The sequence below is a fragment of the Cricetulus griseus genome, chromosome 3, assembly GCF_003668045.3.
Source record: "Cricetulus griseus strain 17A/GY chromosome 3, alternate assembly CriGri-PICRH-1.0, whole genome shotgun sequence".
Classification (NCBI taxonomy): Eukaryota; Metazoa; Chordata; class Mammalia; order Rodentia; family Cricetidae; genus Cricetulus; species Cricetulus griseus.
In genome coordinates, this window is record NC_048596.1 from 135310002 (window position 1) to 135323998 (window position 13997).

General features: G+C 34.3%; 1 long non-coding RNA gene across 1 annotated transcript in view; it reads left to right on the plus strand.

The window, feature by feature from the left end:
* The window catches only part of LOC103158847, a 53270-nt gene that overhangs the window by 13817 nt on the left and 25456 nt on the right, over positions 1–13997 (plus strand). Inside the window, exons 10-12 of the long non-coding RNA XR_004769168.1 lie at positions 194–279; positions 1745–1903; positions 13746–13904. This is a non-coding gene — a long non-coding RNA (uncharacterized LOC103158847). The remainder of the gene's footprint in view (positions 1–193; positions 280–1744; positions 1904–13745; positions 13905–13997) is intronic.

A 13997-nucleotide genomic window follows, 5' to 3' on the forward strand; every position in this document is an offset into this window, starting at 1 on the left:
ATGTCTCCCGTAGGGTCCTCTTTATTTTGTAGCATCTCTGGGCATGTGTATTGTAGGCTGGTAAACTGATGTTCTCTGTCTAAAATCCCTATATGAGTGTGCACATTACTATTTGTTCTTAAACATGTTCTTTTTACGTCTCTGATGTTGACACATGACCTCATCACTCGGCTCATGATGATCTCTGACACAGCCACTGAGGACGATCTTCTCCGCCTTCTCCTGAGAATATTGCACTGAAGACACGGACACTACACCTACCTGGTGGTATTGTACTTTGTGGGTCTTTCTTCCTTTTATATTTCACTATTTCTTTCATGTGTGTAAAACTCAATTAAATAATTGTTTTTGTGCATTAGCTTTATTGCTCACCATAGTTTTAACTCCATACTTTTTGTACATATTGTAAGATTTCTGTAGAAATCCCATGATGTTTTTTCCACCTATATGTAGTTTATATTTCTTGCCACAGAAACACCTGCCCTTCATTTTCTCCAGTAATTTCCATGAGCACAGTCTCCAGTAAATGTACTAAGAAGTGACATCCACTAGAATATATTCCTTTGTAACTATTGGGAAATTTCCCTACCTTTTAGGATTATAGGTATTACATTCCATTTAATTTCATAAAATTCCAACTGCATACCTGATCTGTTGAGTCTTTCATCATCTTGCATTTAATCTTTATTAATAATATAATTTTCATACATTTGTACAAAAAGTTTTCTTCATTTCATTCCAGTTCTTCATCTCGTCCTACTCTTCTGCTGAAACCATCCTTTCTAAGACCTCTTCTTGTTTTTTATTGTAAAAAAATTAACTACTTCATTGAAGACTAGTGTATGTATAATTTCCACATCTCTGTTCCTAACACCCTTTCTGTGTATTCCTCATTCCTCTTCATTATTATTGTTGATTATACACAGAACCCATGAACATACATACACACACACACACACAGAAAGAGAGAGAGAGAGAGAGAGAGAGAGAGAGAGAGAGACAGACAGAGAGAGAGAGAGAGAGAGAGAGAGAGAGAGAGAGAGAGAGAGAGAGAATCATATATAAACAGAATCTACTGACTGAATCCCATTAGTGTTCTTGGGTCAATAATATTTTTGTGTATAAGGATAGAGTTTGCAATACAGTTAGGAATTATAATGGTTTATGGAAGTAGTGTTAATTTACTCTAAGTTATATGGGGTCATCCTCACATGACCTTTGCATGAAGCATGATTTTTTTTGTTAGGCAAGACTTGGATGCCATCAAGTAACTATTAGTTTTGAATAAGCTATAAGAACCACAAGTTTATCTTTAATGATATCTTGCCATGCTGGACATGGCATTATAACTAGGCTGGAAAATTTATCACTTTTCCTCCCTTCCTGGTCTCTGAAAGCTGGTTCTCAGTAATAAAGTTTGATGTATTCAAGTTCAAATTCTCCTTGATCCAAATCAATGCAGTGATTTCTGCAGTGGGGATTTACCTGTCACTTATTGGAATCAACCAAGTGTGATGGTAATAGACTGTACTCCTTTGTTAGTTTCTTGGACTCCACTTGCAAACAATTCAAAAGTGGTTTTCTTTTGTCCTTCGGTTTGTCTTTGTAAGAGAGTAGGAGGTTTCCTTAAAGAGGCATAGATAATAGAGAGTGTGGGGAAGGTTATCACCAAGATGAGGTCACCTGGGCAATCACAATAATTTGAGAAATCACAGGGTAACAGTCATTTTCTCCTTGGTGGCAGGTATGCTTGACACCTGTATGACTGATTTCTACCTGGGAATGCTACATCAGTAACAGAAGTATCAGCAAGCAGCTGCAGAGGAATCCTGGCTCCTTCAGTGTTTACAGAGAAATGTCACTCATGAAGAGATTCAGCTCTGAGAGATACTTCTGGTGTAAGGTAAGAACTGTAGCAGAAAGCAGGGTGAGGCTGACATTTTGGCAAAGGCTTCCTATATAACAGCTATATTGGATAAAAGAAAAGAAATACAAATTTCAGTTAGTATTCTTTATAGGTATTCAGGCCCAAAGTATAATTGGGCACATTTTAGACCAATAATCCAGAGCACACTCTAGCATCCCCAAAGCTGGATCCTGATGGAGTCATGTAGCAATAATTTTAGGTGTCTGTGGTAATGATTATCAAAATTATTTAACACTGAAATTTCTAGAGTTGCAGAAAAACTTCCCCATGATATTTTTTATTGACTTTTGTAGTGGCATATATGTAATTATATGTAAAGAAACCTGCTGAATCCTTCAGCAGACTCTTCAATAGAGTCTCAGCAAAATGACTGGCAAAAATCATCTGAATAAAGGTTATACAAATAAGCATGCCAAATTGGATAAATAAAAGGCGACATTGACTCAACACTACAAAATGTTCTATGTGTAACTGAGGAAAACTAGAAAAGGAAGATGTCATTCTTTGAGATGTGGACACCAATTTGTTGTCTACTACCCAAATGTCTGCTTTGATTAATACATGCAGGTAGCATTAGCAGATGTATCAGGGTATATTTAAGAAAATATCTGTATTCCTATAAATACATGCATCCAATAATGATTATTATGAAATGGGTTCATCTTTGAAGGAGAGTATATAGTGGTATTTATGAGTATTTGAAAGAGGAGATGTGAGGGAGACATGTAGTTATAAATATACTCTTAAAAATAAAAGCAGGGGATATGTCCCCACATATACATACAGACATGCAGGCATGCTCACATGATCATACACACAAACACCTGTATGTGTATATGCTCATACATGCCCACATGCACAAACACAAACACAAAGTGAGTCCTCAAAGTTGGCATAGACTATTGTTAGTTTGGCTAGGCGAGGGATTTTAGATAAGGGTATGGAAATTGGTTTTCAAAAATTATGCCATATATATAATATATATATATATATATATATATATTGAATAAAACCTTTTAAAGGAGAAATGAAGGCACCAGAAAAATTTAATAAGATTTGTCTTCTGTATGTTACCTAAATGCACACCTTATACCAGAATTTCATGTACACACACACATGCACACACACACACACACACACACACACACACACACACACACACACACACACACTCAGCACATGCATGCACACATACATACACACAAGAAGATAATTCTCAGTTTTAACGTAATATAGTGGTAGTTGGGAAGGAGGTCTTAGGTTATGATATGGAGAATGACACTGTTCAAACCACAATATTTCTATCTTTATATTGAATAAAATATTTTTAAGAAGTAAAGACAGCTGAGAAACAATAGTAGAGTTTATCCTCTATCTGTCACCTCCATGAACACGAGTGCCCTCCCTTATCAACTCTGCATGTGCCTATCCATACCCCCACCCAGAGAGGAGCTACTACTTCTTTTATTACTATTATAGCTACTAACAACAACAATAATTTCAATGATAATCCATGATAAAAACCCAAATATGATAAAAGACACAAATATACAACCAGAAGAAAAATAGCCAAAAAACACCCAAGAATCTTATTGATGTGATACACACTAATTCACACTCACAAAATTCTCACAACACAAAATCAGAAACTATGATATATAGATTAGGGAACTGTAAAGTTAAATATGAAACCAAAATGAAGCACTGTGAAACAGAGAATAACTAAAAAAGCCATTGAGTTCTTTTTGTGTGGACATCTAATGGCAAACCCGGCCTTTAATAGAAGCTTATATATGCAGTGATAGTTCAATGGAGAAATCTAATTTTTCATTTTCTTCCAGTCTTCAAATAGAGATAACTTCAGATTAAGGCATTGGGGCTTGTGCTGATACTCTCCTGCCTGGTACCCAATGGCCATCTCTCAGAGAGAAGAGAGCTGTAACATTTGCATCCTCATTATTCATAATTCCATAATTCCATCACCTACAATTCTATTCTCACTGTGGGAGAAAAAAATGTATTTACTCCTCATTCTGTACAACCTGTAATATTTGAGATTGGATAGGGAAGATACTGGTCCATACTCCCATTGAAAGAACATTTCTACTAAAATAACTTATCTCTTTTATATTATACATTTTTTAGATTATGATTTTATTACATTTTCCTTTTCCTTTCCACCCAAACACTTCCAAATACCAATTCACACTGTCTTTCAAATACAAGACCTATCTTTTCACTAATTGATACTGCATACATTTACCTACATATATATTTTTACATATAATCTGTTTGGTTCATGTAATATTACTTTCAAATTTCTATGTAAGGATGAGTATTTAGAATTTCAATCTTCATTTAGTATCTGGCATGTTCTCTCAGCACCTGTCTCCACCAGTCACTTCAGGGAGATCAAATCATGCAAGTTAAAGCTGTTAAATTACCATTAGTTGTTTTTGAAGACATTAATCATTTTCAATCATATTTATTACAAATAATCTTGTGGTTATTGTATGCCCTGTGTCAGTTGTTCTCAACTTTGGGAATACAGTAAACCATTAATAGTTTCTTATGCTGTTGTGACCCCCCCTCATAACTTTGTTGTATTGCTGCTTCACAACTGTAATTGTGCTACTGCACTGAATTATAATGTTAATATTTGTGTTTTTTTATTGTCTTAGGTCATCCTGTGTAAGGGTGGTATGTCACCCAAAGGTTTGCCAGCAAATACTCTCCTAGACTATTTCCTTACACACTGAGATATTTTTTAGTATACAAATTTATGTATAAGGACAACACAGCTACCTGGCTTAAGTAAAAATGTAACCTGAAATGGTATAATGAAAGCATTTTCAGAACAGCTCCTTGAAGCAACAAAGTGGCAAATAGACTGAGGTTCCAATACCTTTAGGCAATCTGGAAAAACTGGAAGTTGTCAAGTTTTAGGACTCTTAAGACAGATTCTGTATTCTTAGCTCCTGGGGTAATTCTTCTTTTAGGTTCTTGATTTTATTATTACGAGGGATGTGTAATCTATAGTGTCTACTGTACAGTTCATGACACTACTTTTTCACTGTAGACACCACCCTGTCAGCCTGCTATTGGCCCATTTTAAACACCTTACATGTCTACAGAATTGAAAATTTATTTTTATTTCATGGCAGACTTTGCTGCTAAATATCTGCATGCCATGCCATAGATATTCATATGCTAATTAACTTTGGGACTCTTTTCTTTCATTTATATAATTCACTCTCCCAGGTATTTAACCTCTCCTTGAGGAAAATCCACTTACTTTCTATACAAGTACTACTTGTTATAACCTTGAAGCCTTAGCTTCAGGATTGTGTAGTGAAATATAATAGTGAATGTGAATAGTAGTAGGAGATTCATATCAAGAATGTGTAGAGTATTGAGCAAAAAAAAATCTATGTATTGAATATTGAGTGTAGCATGTCCTTAACTTTTCTGGTAGATATAAAGAACCAGATTGTCTCTAGGAAAAATACAGACACTATTCGTTATGGTACCAGAGCATAAATGTGGTAGTCAGTTAATACACATCATTGCCAAACTGACCATCACTTAAATTTGACCTTAAATTTGTATCAATAAATCAAAATCCATACCAATGCAAAGTATTCATTCCTATATCCTATTCCCCTTTTTTCTTTTAACAAGAGATTGACTGTGATCATTACCATTTATAACCTTCCCCATTTAAATGAAAACAAACATTTGTAAACAATATTTGGGAATTTGGGCATCATTCATTCCAAACTGCTTCCTGTTGGTTGGAGGTGATGTCCATATTATAGGGATCATTATAAAACACAGAAATCTGGCAGTAGTCATATATGGCTGCATCATCTCAGGTGTTTTGGATATAGGATCAGTTGGGCCACTACTTCAGGGGGTGTTGCTTCATCAAACCATATTAGTCTTGGAAGGAATCCATAGCTTTTCATTTTCTGTAGAAACACAAGCACAAACTTTTTTCGCAAGTATCCTGTGCTTAGACTTAAACTTTGAAGTCAAAGCATTTTTAAAAAATATAAGTTGTATTAATTCAGCAGCATGATAATCAAATGTATTGTAGGAGCTGTAGCTCTTTCCTCAGCAATCAAACAATTTAAAGAAAACAATATAGCACATAGTATACAGACTCTTATTGTATTTTCCATCTTTACGTGGCTATTTATTTATTTATTTATTTATTTATTTTACTTCCTTTATTTTTCTTTTTTACTGATTCAGTGTTTCTCTCTGTATCTTTGGCTGCCGTTGAATAATCCTGATTGCTTTTGACATCAAACATCTAAGAACCAAAATGTGTAGTATTTATTTTCCACAATAACTGTTTAGAGAAAACCTTCCTGTAAATGTGAAATGGAGATGAGAAGGGTGAATATTCTTGATTATCACTGCCTCTTAACCATCTGCACATGTGCTACTTTCATATATAATGCATTTTGTCTTATATATGCTGGAGGGCTTCTATTTGATTATTAGTTAACATTATTTAAAATTTATTGTCATTGGCCATGTAGATTTATATTTTCTTCCCTTTTATAGTTCAGTTTTATTGTCAAATATTCCTCAGGAAAGTTTTTGACAGTTAATTATTAGCACAAACTTTTGAAATTATTGCCAGTATTCCCAAGGAAAAATTTCTTGCATAGTCAGGAAAGATACAGAGCAACAAAACTAAGAACTTTGAAGGAGATAAAGAATAAACAAACCTTCATTACTCTTCTCAGCCTTGACTCTGAAATAAGTTTTTATTTGTGGAATGATGAATAATATAGGAATGGATAGCAGTCAAGAAAAACTCATTTTGTAGTGTTACACATCTTGCATACAGTACAGTGTGCTTCTCTGCTAATGAATTAAATGAGCAAATGATGACTCTAAAGGAAAAGTGGTAGAAATCATGGAGTTTACTATGTAAATTCCTAGGACTGTCAGCAATGTTTGTTTACATTTACATAGTAATGTTTGAATGAAATTACAAAAATAGGATGATAAACAACTGCACAATTCTCTTACTCTTAACACCTTGATTTTGTAAGATGCTAAAATAACACCACAATATTATTTAAATTAAATTCTAATTAGTGGAATCTCCTTTCGCATGTACATAAAATTACCTCATATCAGAGATGCTAATTTTTTGCTAATGTTAAAGGAAAACTAGTGTAACCTACATGTTTATCTACCATATCACATACAGCTCAATAATTTCTCCTTGTCAGGAATCTAACACACCACCTTAGAACTCATCTTTTCCTTTATCTTTTCATGTTCCAATTCAGTTTATGCATGGTCATTTGTTTAAAATTTTTGAAGTTAATATAATTTTATAATTTCTTCCTTTCATTTCTTGTCTCCTTATCCTGCCATATAATCATGTTGGCTTGACTTTGAAGTTCATGATGTTTTCTTTATTATTTATACACACACACCACTCATAAACATATAAATAATCAATTATAAGTTTTATGTGAATGAAAAGTTAATTTTCATGTGGTATCCACTTGTCGTAGATCTTTTGAGAAATCTTTTACCTAATATGCATTTTTGGCATTTGTAATATGAGTTAAATGATAATAAAGTATATGGTAATTTAGAACCCACAACCTCTCTCAAATAATTTTTTATTTCTATGTGTGTGTTTGTGTGCATGTTGTCACATTGTAGTAAATTTTGCAAACAAGACATGTGATTGGAATTTAGTGAATTTGTTCTTATTTTCAGTATAAATTAATCAATACCAGATTTACTCTGGTTTTATGCGTATTTTATAGTTGTGAGGATCATTAGGACAAAGGAATGGCACATATGGGAACCTTAATATACACTGCATCCAATCTGTACATTACTTGTGAACATGATATTTATATTAATATAAACACAATTTTATTGCAAATTACTATTTATCAATCATCATTTTTATCTTACTAATCATATGAAAATGATTTATTCCATATTTGTATATATATATATATATATATATATATATATATATTTGCTATTTGTTCCTAAACATGTTGCTTTTCATTCTATGGTATTGACAAATGACATATCATCCTGCTTATTATGACCTCAGACATAGGAACTGAGGACAGCCTTCTGTGCTTTCTCCTCAGAAGCTTTTGCTGAAGACACAGACACCACACCTGGCTGGTAGTTTTGTTATTTGAGGGGCTTTCTTCCTTTTATATTTTACTATTACTTTCATGTGTGTAAAACTCAAAGTTTTTGTTTCTGTGCATTAGCACTATTGCTTACCAAAGTTTTAACTCCATACTTTTTTTCCATGTCTTATTATTTCTGTAAAAATCACATGATGTTCTTTCCACTTATATGTCATTTATATTTCTGCACAGAAACACCTGCTGTTCATTATCTCCACTAACTTCCTTGAGCACAGTGTGAGTAAATGTTCTTAGACGTGACTTGACTTGAATATATTTCTTTGTAACTACTGGGAAATCACTCTACCTTTTTTATTTAATTTTTTATTTAATTTTTACAAATTATAATTTCACATGTCAATCCCTTCTCCCTCTCCCCCCTCCCCAGAATCTCCCACCATCCCCTTCCCCCCTCCACTCCCCATAGAGGGTAGAGCCCTCCACGGGGGCTCCCCAAATTCCACAACATCATCCTGGGCCAGGCCAAGGCCCTGCCCCATGTGTCCTGGATGAGAGCATCCCTTCATGTGGGATGGGATCTCAAAGTCCCTTCTTTCTTTTTCATTCATTTATTTAGCTCATAAATAAAGTCATGCACAATTATGATACACAATACAGTATGTTCACAATGGCATGACTAAATTAAACCAATTAACATGTTATATCACACATATTCATCATTTCTGTTTTGAGAACACTTAATGTATACTATCTCACAACTTTTAAAATATAGCATATTGTTATCAGCCATGTTTATCATGCTCTCAGTAGACCTCAAGACTTCACAGAGTCAATGCCTCTTGTCCAACTGCAGTTTTATATCCTTAAACCAATCGTTTCCCCATTGTTAAACGACCCACATTGAAGCTTAATAGCTACAATTCTGCTCTCTGTTACCATAAGTTCATCATTTCTAGGTTACACATAAAATTGAAATTGTGACATTTGTCTTCTAGTGTATCACTTTTTTTGGCAAGCATATAACTATAACTTTACTACTTACTAAAGATGAAGTCAAATTTGCATGCACAGGTGAGCACTCACTGAAAAACCTTGGATTCATCACATATTTGAGTTTCAATTAGCATATATATATATATATATATATATATATATATATATATATATAGAGAGAGAGAGAGAGAGAGAGAGAGAGAGCGCAATAATGGCAATATGTTATGCATCAATAGCAGCAACAGCTTTTCCAGGTTCTGCAGTCTTTTTAACAAAATTGTAGAGACATCCAGCACACTCCATTTAAAAATCAAAAAACAAAAAACAAAAAAAACCTAAACAAAAAACCAACCAAACAACAACAACAACAACAACAACAACAACAAAAGTAAAAAACAAAATCCCAGAGAACAGCACAGTTTTGTTATTCTTGTGGTACTTGGCACCATTTTTTTTAAAATTAGCTCATCAGTCATCATCTGGGAGGAAACCATTCTGAGCAACATCATTTAAAAACAGCTCTGATAAAGCATGGTCACTACTATGTATCATAGAGCAGGTCCCCATATGAGTGAGTGCATATCATGTTTGTCTTTTTTGGGATTGGGTTACCTCGCTCAGAATGGTTTCTTCGAGTTCCATCCATTTTCCTGCAAATTTCAAGTTTCCATTGTTTTTTTCTGCTGAGTAGTACTCCATTGTGTAAATGTACCACATTTTCTCTATCCATTCTTCAGTTGAGGGGCATCTAGGCTGCTTCCAGTTTCTGGCTATTACTAATAATGCTGCTATGAACATGGTTGAACAGATGTCCTTGTTATATGAATGTGTTTCTTTTGGGTAAATGCCTAGGAGTGGAATTGCTGGATCTTGTGGTAGACTCATTCCCATTTTCTTGAGGAGTCGCCATACTGATTTCCACAGTGGCTGTACAAGTTGGCACTCCCACCAGCAGTGGAGGAGTGATCCTCTTTCTCTGTATCCTCTCCAGCAAAAACTGTCATTGGTATTTTTGGTTTTAGCCATTCTGACAGGAGTAAGATGGTATCTCATAGTTGTTTTGATTTGCATTTCCCTGATGACCAAGGATGTTGAACACTTTCTTATGTGTCTTTCAGCCATTTTAAATTCCTCTATTGAGAATTATCTATTTAGTCCTGTACCCCACTTTTTCATTGGATTGTTTGGTGTTTGGGGGACTAGATTCTTGAGTTCTTTGTATATTTTGGAGATCAGCCCTCTGTCAGATGTGGGGTTGGTGAATATCTTTTCCCAGTCTTTGGGCTGCCGTTTTGTCTTGCTGACTGTCTCCTTTGCCTTACAGAAGCTTCTCAGTTTCAGGAGGTCCCATTTATTAATTGTTGATCTCAGTGCCTGTGCTATCGGTGTAATGTTCAGGAAGTGGTCTCCTGTACCAATTAATTCAAGGGTATTTCCCACTTTGTCTTCTAATAGGTTCAGTGTAGCTGGATTTATGTTGAGATCTTTGATCCATTTTGACTTAAGTTTTGTGCATGGCGATAGGCTTAGGTCTAACTGCAGTCTTCTACATGTCTGCACCCAGTTATGCCAGCACCATTTGCTGAAGATGTTCTCTTTGTTCCATCGTATAAATTTGGATTGTTTGTCAAAAATCAGGTGTTCATAGGTGTGTGGGGTAATATCAGGGTTTTGAATTCTGTTCCATTGGTCTACCTGTCTATTTTTGTGCCAATATCAAGCTGTTTTCAGGACTATAGCTCTGTAATAGAGCTTGAAGTCAGGGATGGTGATGCCTCCAGAAGTTCCTTTATTGTATAGGGATGTTTTGGCTATCCTGGGTCTTTTGTTTCTCCATATAAAGTTGAGAATTGTTCTTTCAAGGTCTGTGAAGAATTGTGTTGGGATTTCGATGGGGATTGCATTGAATCTGTAGATTGCTTTTGACAAGATTGCCATTTTTATTATGTTGATCCTACCTATCCAAGAGCATGGGAGAGCTTTCCATTTTCTGGTATCTTCTTCACATTTTTGGTTAGTGTTACCCCAACGTACTTTATGTTGTTTGTGGCAATTGTAAAGGATGATGTTTCTCTGATTTCTTTCTCTGCCAATGTGTCATTGGTGTATAGTAGGGCTACAGATTTTTTTGAGTTAATCTTGTATCCTGCCTCACTCTACCTTTTACATGTATTACCTTCCACTTAATTTCATGAAATTGCAGCTGCACACCTGATCTGATCTGTTTTACCTTTCCTAATCTTGCATTAATCTATATTAATAAATATAATTTCATTTATTAATCAATGATTTTTGTTCTTTTAATCCCAATTCTTCATCTCATCCTGATCTGCTGAAACCATACATTCTAAGTCACTTACTATTTTTTTATTTTAAGAATTAAGTACTTCATTGAAGTGTAGTCTATCTAGATAATTTTCTTTTCTTTTCTTCTTTTTAGGTACAAAGCTGCTTGGCCAATGACTAGGATTCTCATCTGTTAGCTCAGTCTTAATTTTCATAAATCTATATATTTTATAAGACTTATCTTATCAGTCACCTTCCATTGGTGTCCCTCCTTGCTGGTGGATCACTTTGTGCCATTGGAGCAAGAGCAGAGGGCAAAAAGGGACACTTCCTGTTTCTCTTTGCTTAACTATGAGTCTCCTTGCTATGTCACTTCCTGCTTGGATCACAACTTCTCTACTGCATTTCCCAGAATCCTCTTTGACTCATAGTCCTGCCTCATTGTTATGGTTATGGTTTTCTTCATTTATTATAAAAGATAAGTTATCCTTTTTATTTAGACAGAAAAGAGAACGTGATGGGGAAGTACTTATGTGTATGTGTTTGTCTTAGTGGATGAAAGATATTTTTCACATCTCTGTACCTACAACCCTTTCTTTTTATTCCTCATTACTCTTCAATATTCATGACCTCTTCATTTTTATTGTTGATTATAGAAAGTACACATACCCAGACACACACACACACACAATCACAATCATATATAAACAGGATCTGTTGAATCCTATTAGTGTTCTTGGGTCAATAATATTCTTTGGGTATAAGGATAGATTTTGGAATACAGTTATTGATTATAATGATTTTATGAAAGTAGTGTTAATTTCATCTAAGTTATATGGAGTCATCCCAACATGACCTTTGCTGTTTTACATTATGAAGCATGATATTTTGTTAGGTAAGCCTTTTATGCCTCAGGTAGCTATTAGCAGTGGGCAAGTTATAAGATCCACTAGTTTCTCTTCAATGATATCTTGCCATGCTAGTCGTTCAATGGCATCATAACTAGGCTGGGCGTTTCATCACTTTCCTCCCTCACCTGCTTTCCTAACACTTCCCTGGTCTCTGAAAGATGTTTCTTAGTGATAAAGTTTGATGTATTCAAGTTCAACTCCTCCTTGATTCAAATAAAAGCATTGATATCTGCAGTGGGGATTTACATGTCTCTTGTTGGAAATAACCAAGTGTGATAATAATAGACTGTACTCCTGTGCAGTCTATTCCTTGGACTCCACTTGCAAACAACTCAAAATGGTTTACTTCTGCCTGTATCTAGAGTTATTTTGAGATTACATATATTCTCCTGATGGCTATGTTATTTCTCCAATTTTTTTCAGTTTCAATTAAATACATTCACATATATTAAATTTATATCTAATCTCTGGGTGTTATAAAATACTAATTTCCGCATTATGTTTATCATTCTTTGTGTTTCTGTTTTTCTTCAATTTACTCCCTGTGTCCTCATAGAACTGATTTGTGGAAAATTTTATTCAAGTATTATGTATGTAGTTCTGATAGTCCTTAAATTGAGAATAGTAAGATAATTTGTTTTTTTTGAATATTCTTTCAAACTTTATTTTAAAACTTTTAAGTTCTATACGTCAAAATGTATATATACTTGCCAAATTTATTTCAAAGAGTATTATGTCATTTCTGTCAAGTTTAGAATTTTGCAATAGATTTCTATTTGCTTTTTCTTCATTTTACACTTTTTAAAATTTAAATTAGAAACAAGCTTGTGTATTTTGTAGTCTATATTAGACTTTTGTGGTCTAAAATGGAGTGATTTGACTCTTGATTAAGGCCATACCTGGACAGTCAGTTATGACTGACAATCTGATAATACTACAACCCTTTGGTATTCCCCCCAAATCTGTGTTTCATAGAACTTTTATCTATATCATATAACTACTTTGCCATGGATTGTTTTATGAAAGTCTGACAAGAGTAAAAAGGGCTTTATAAAGAGGTTAGAGTGCACAGGATATAGATTATGAAGTTAGAGGGCTCTATCCTTGCACCTGTATAAAACCTATAGTAACTACAGGGGAAAGGAAATCTGAGGAACCATTGGGTTGTAGAACAATCATATGGAAGATGAATACACCAAAATTGTAGTTTTATTTGGGAACAACCTGGATTTTGTTTGTGATATAGGAAAGAGACAAATAACTGAAAATAATAAACTGTACAAATTATATCTATGCTACAGAGTAAAATTTTTGCCCTTTGATTTGTCTTTATAAGAGAGTAGTAGGTTTCCTTAAACAGACGTGGACAATAAAGAGTATGGTGAAGGATATCAGTAAGATGAGGTCATCTGTATAATCACAGTGATTTGAGAAATTACAGGATAACAGTCTTTTTCTCCTTGGTATCAGGTATTCTTCTTACCTGTATGACTGATTACTACCTGGAAATGTCATGTCAGTGACAGAAGTGTCAGCAAGTATCTACAGATGAATTCTGGCTCCTTCAGTGTTTATAGAGAAATGACTCTCATAATGAGATTCAGCTCTGAGAATTACTTCTGATATAAGGTAAGAACCATAGCAAAAATAGTGTGAGGCATTTTGGCAATGGCTCCCATACAGTAGGTATATTGGATAAAATAATATAAATGGAAATATCAG